The 5,975-nt window shown below is 37.0% G+C and overlaps 1 pseudogene; it reads left to right on the plus strand.

The window, feature by feature from the left end:
• The first annotated feature begins 2,406 nt into the window (after positions 1-2,406).
• LOC116547262 lies at positions 2,407-2,846 on the plus strand (annotated as a pseudogene).
• The last annotated feature ends 3,129 nt before the right edge of the window (positions 2,847-5,975 follow it).

The following is a 5,975-nucleotide window of genomic DNA, read 5'->3' on the forward strand; positions in this document are numbered from 1 at the left end:
TTGCCCTGCCCACTCAGTCCTCTGCTTACTATTCCACCTCCAGGCTTCCAGTGCAAATGCTCTCTTACATTCTTGCTGACACTCTATTAAAAAGCCTTACCCAGGAGTCATGTCATCGTGTCACCTCCTCCCTATGCACATGGGTTCAGTTATGGGTCCCACTTTTTATTTTGGACGGTGGCTGTGAGGAAGAGGAGGGAGTCTCCCTATGTTGCCCAGTCTGGACTCAAACTCTGGGACTCAAGCCATCTGAGAAGCTGGGACTACAAGTGGCCGACCACATCTTAAGGTTATATGGCTTGTGGAAAAGGACAAGGATAATGAATAGTATGGAAATCACATTCCAAAAGTTGAAGAAACTGGGGACATTTGATATGTGGGGGAAACAGATGATATCTGTAGATAAAGATACCATTCTTAGACCTTTAAAGGTCTATCTTTGGCCAGGCCCAGTGGTTCAGCCTGTAATCCCAGCATTTTGGGTGGCCGAGGCGGGCAGATCACGAGGTCAAGAGCTGGAGACCATCCTGACTAATATGGTGAAACCCCATCTCTACTAAAAATACAAAAATTAGCTTGGCATGGTGGCGCACACCTGTAGTCTCAGATACTCAGGAGGCTGAGGCAGGAGAATCGCTTGAACCCAAGAGGTGGAGGTTGCAGTGAGCCGAGATTGAGCCACTGCCCTCCAGCCTGGCAACAGAGCAAGACTGCATCTCAAAAAAAAAAAAAAGCCTAAACTCAGCTCAGAGGAACAATCAAGCAAGAAGAAACAGGAAAACTCTGAGAAAGAAGAGAAATGAAGGGTGCAATGTGAGAGGAGAGTGGGATCTATAATCACAGAATGGTACTGGCCCAAGAATGCAGACAGATCACAGGGCAGAATAAAAAAATCCAGAAATACACCCAACTGCACTGGAAATTTGGGATACAGCAAGTGAGCTGGGGTAAAACAGGTTTTAATAAGTGGATTACATATCTAGATAACAATATGGAAAATGATAAGATTGGACCTTTTTCTTATCATTCATAAATTCCAAGTGAATCAGAAACCTGAATGTAAAAAATGAAAACAAGTAGTAGAAAAAATTGTGTGAATGTCTCTATGTATTATGTGAGTGGGGAAGACCTTCCTAATCATGTATCAAAATCCAAAAGCAACAAAGGAAAAGATTTGTAAATTTGATTACAGTAAAACAAAAAAACTTGCCCAACCTCAATCCACAAATTTCAAAATAAGCAGAGTTGGCAATGATAATCTAAGAAAAAATATTTGTAACATATTTTGAAGGATTAATATTCCTAACATAAAAAGTGCTTTATAAATAAGAAGATAGCAGCCAACAAACCTAGAGAAAAAGGGGCTGAGGAAATGAGCAGATTGCATGAAAAGAAATGCAAATAATTAAAAAACATATAGTAACATGCTTTGCCTCACTCATAATAAAAGAAATACAAATTGAACCTTACAATGAAATATGATTTCTCACTTATCTTGGCAAGATCCAAACATTTGACAATACACTCTGTAGGTGAGAGAATGTGGAGGAAGCAGGCACTCTCATTCTCTGCTGATTTTTATATAAAATCATGCAACCCCTATGATTTGAAAACAAATAGCTTGTTTATTTACCTACTGACTCAACAATCCCACTGCTAAAGATCTATCTCAAAGATACTGGGGATGTAACAACAAATGCTGGAAAAAATATATGCACAAAACTATGTTATTCGAGCATGACTTATAACAAAAGACTGGAAACAACCAAAATGGTCATCAATGAAAGACATATTGAATATAATGAAGTATACTCTGAAGCTATAAAAGAAAATAATTTTATATACTGCTAGGGTATGTTGTCAGAATACATTTTTTAAAAGGTAAAATAGAGGTCTGTCTTCAAGTTGAGTAAGTCTACATTTATCTAAGAAAGTAAAAATTTTTCCTTTACATCTTTGAAGGAAATATGACATTCAGTAAGTTATGTGTATTTAAAGTGCACAGTTTGATCATTTTTGTATATGAACACACCTGTGAAACCATCATCACAACCAACATAGTGAACCTCCCAAAGTTTCCTTATTCCTTTGCAATCTTCTACTTCTTTTCACCCTTCCCTGCCCCCCAAGCAGAATTTCTGTTCTAGTAGATTAGTTTGCATTTTGTAAAGTTGGATATGTATGTAATAATGAATGATTATATTATATTTTCTCTAGCTTCTCTCATTCAACATAATTTGAGATTCACCCACATTGCTACACGTATCTATAATGGTTCACTTGTTTTTATTGCTGAGTAGTATTTCATTGCATGGGTGTACCACAATCTGTTTATCTGTCACCTATGGATGGATACTTGTTTTTTTCCAGTTTTAGGCTTTTATAAATAAAACTGCCAAGACTATCATGGAGATGAATCTGCTGCAGCTAGAAATGCTTAAGAACCAGCTGGACCAGGAAGTGGAGTTCTTGTCCATGTCCACTGATCAGCCCAAGGTGGTACAGACCAAGTATGTAGAAGCCAAAGACTAAACATGCTGAATAAGAGCAACTAGGGAAGAGAATTACTCATCCCACTGACAAGTTCTATGTATGTCCCTGAGAAGCTGCATGATGTGGAACATGTGCTCATCGATGTGGGAACTGTGTACCACATAGAGAAGATAGCTGAGGATGCCAAGGACTTCTTCAAGAGGAAGACAGACTTCCTAACCACGCAGATGGAGAAAATTCAGCCAGCTCTCCAGGAGAAGCACATCATGAAACAGGCTGTCATGGAAATGATGAGCCAGAAGATTCAGCAGATCACAGCCCTGGGGGCAGTTCAGGCTACTGCTAAGACCTGAGACTTTGTTGCAGAAATGATGCAGAGGGAGATCCTTTGGGCGTGGCTTCCTGATGCCAGTGAAGAAAAGGGTCTTATGTTTCATGCCAATAAATGTGCCAAAATAAACTGTCAAAAAATTGATTTACAAGTCTTTCTATGCATGTATAATTTATTTTCACTCGGGTAACTCTCTCTTGGGTAAAGGTTTAGGAGATGAATGGCTAGATCATATGACCAGTATAGGTTTACCTTCTTAAGAAACTGACAAGCTGTTTCCCAAGGTAGCTGTACCACTTTATAGAGCTATCCCCACCAGTAGTGTGTGATACTTCCCGTTCCTTCATATCTTCTCCAACACATGGTATAATCAGTTTTTAAAATTTTAGCCATTATATTTAGTGTGTAGTGGTAACTCATTATGGTTTAAATTGACGTTTCCCTGAGAATTATGCTGAACATGTTTTAGTGTGCTTACTTGCAATCAGTATATCTTCCTTGGTAGAGTATTATTTCACTGGGTTATATTTTTAGATGAATTTTTTGAGTTCTTTATGTATTCCGAATACAAATCTTTTATCAGATACATACTTTGCAGTAACTCTTTCCCAGTGTGTAGTTTGTATAAGTGTATTTTGAAGATATGTTTTTATTTTGATTAAGTCCAAATTATCAAATTTCTCCTTTATGAATCATACTTTTGATGTCAAATGTAAGAAATCTTTGCCTAATCCAACTTCAATAAAATTTTTTTAAATTTTTCCTAGAAGTTTTATAGAAGTTTTTAGGTTTTACATTTAAGTCTACAACCTGCTTTGAGTTAATTTATGTACATGATGTGAGGTATGGCCCAATTTTTTGCTTATAAATATCTAATAGTTTGGGTACCATTTGTTGAAAAGACTTTCCTTTCTCCATTTAACTGTCTTTGCACCTTTGTCAGAAGTCTACTGTCATACACGTATAAATCTATTTCTGGATTTTCTATTTTGTTCCAGTGGCCTATTCACCTGCTCTCCTAATTACTAAAGCTTTATAGTAAGTCTTGAACTTACATGATGCTTGGGCTATTCTAGGTTCTCTGAATTGCAGAATTAGTTTGTCATTTAGAAAAAATCCTTCTGAGATTTTGATTGGGGTTATGTTGACGCAAGTGATCAAATTGGGGAGCTTAACAATATAGGCTCCTGACTCATAAACAAGGTATATCTCTTCATGTATTTAGGCCTTCTTTAATTTCTATCAGTAATATTGTACCATTTTCAATGCATATGTCTTACACACTTTTTGCCACATTTAACCATAAGTACTTCATATTTTTGATACTACTGTACATGGAATTTAACTTCAATTTCCAATTGTTCATTGCTAGTATATATAAATACAATTGCTTTTAGAAGTAAATCTTTATCTAGCAACCTTACTAAACTTAGTACATCTAGATTTTTTCTACATCCCATCAGATTTTATGCATGTTGACTGCAAAAAAAGACAATTTTACTTCTTTCCCAATCTGGATGCATTATATTTCTTTTTCTTGCCTTAGTGCACTGGCTGCTGCCTTACAATGTTGAACAGACGTAATAAGAGTAGACACTCGTTTCACTTCTGGATATTGGGGGAAAACAATCAGTAGCTACAAAGTACGATGTTCATTTTCAATTTATTTATTATTATTTTTTTTTCTTTGGGACGGAGTCTCGCTCTTGTTACCCAGGCTGGAGTGCAATGGCGCAATCTGGGCTCACCGCAACCTCCGCCTCCTGGGTTCAGGCAATTCTCCTGCCTCAGCCTCCTGAGTGGCTGGGATTACAGGCACGCGCCACCATGCCCAGCTAATTTTTTGTATTTTTAGTAGAGACGGGGTTTCACCGTGTTAACCAGGATGTCTCGATCTCTTGACCTCGTCATTTTCAATTTTTCATAAAAGTGATTTAAGTTCTATTCCTAGTTTGTTGATATATTTATTGTTTTTTAAATTACATAGTAATCAATTTTAGATTTTTTTCAAAGGGGTTTTTCTGTGTTTATTGAAATGAACATATGGATTGTCTTTTTAAAGTTTGTCATTATGGTTAATTTTACACTGATTTCAAATGTTAAACAAACTTTGTATTCTTGTTATAAACCTATTTGGTCATAGAGTATTTTCTTTTTATATATTGTTGGATTTGACTTGCCTAAGTTTAGAATATTTTTACCAATGTTTATGAGAGATACTGGTCTGTGGTTTTCCTTCTTATTTGTCTTGTCTATGCCTTGTTTGGATATCCTGGTAATATTAGCTTCATAAATGATCTGGGAAGTTATTTTCTGCTCTTCAGTTTAATAGAAGAGTTTGTGTAGAATTTGTATTTCTTCCTCATAAGTTTAATACAATTCAGCAGTGAAACCATCTGGGCCTGGGGCTTCCTTTGTGGAAAGGTTTTTAGCAATAAATCCAATGTATTTATTTATCCTTTTGAGATGGAGTCTTGCTCTGTCACTCAGCATAGAGTGCAGTGGCATGATTTTGGCTCACTGCAACCGCCGCCTCCTGGGTTTGAGCGATTCTCCTGCCTCAGCCTCCCGAGTAGCTAGGATTACAGGTGTGTGCCACCAGGCCTGGCTATTTTTTGTATTTTTAGTAGAGACGGGGTTTCACCATGTTGGTCAGGCTGGTCTCAAACTCCTGGCCTCGTGATCTACCTATGTTGGCCTCCCAAAGTGCTGGAATTACAGGCATGAGCCACCACACCCAGCCAAATGCAATTTATTTAATAGTCATAAGTTTATCTGTTTCTTCCTGGAACAGCTTTTGCAGTCTGTGTCTTAGAATTTCTTCATCTAAACTGTCAAATTCGTTGACATAAGTTTCTCATAATATTCCCTAATTAGCATTCTAACATCTGAAGAATCTGTGGTGATGTCTTTCTGATTGCTGCTATTGGTATCTGTATCCCTTCTTTCCCTGTTCACTCTGGCTATTAATCTCAAAGAACCAGGTTTGGGTTACATTGATTTTCTCTCTTTTCCTTTTGTTTTCTATTTCATTGAATTATGCTCTTTACTTCATTATTTCTTTTCTTCTGCTTAATTGAGGATTAGTTTGCTCTTCTTTTTCCAGTCTCTTATGGGGGAAAGTAAAGTCACTTATTTGAGACTTTTTTTT

Source organism: Sapajus apella, unplaced genomic scaffold, assembly GCF_009761245.1.
Source record: "Sapajus apella isolate SASKATOON/1434 unplaced genomic scaffold, GSC_monkey_1.0 scaffold2522, whole genome shotgun sequence".
In the NCBI taxonomy this organism is placed as follows: domain Eukaryota; kingdom Metazoa; phylum Chordata; class Mammalia; order Primates; family Cebidae; genus Sapajus; species Sapajus apella.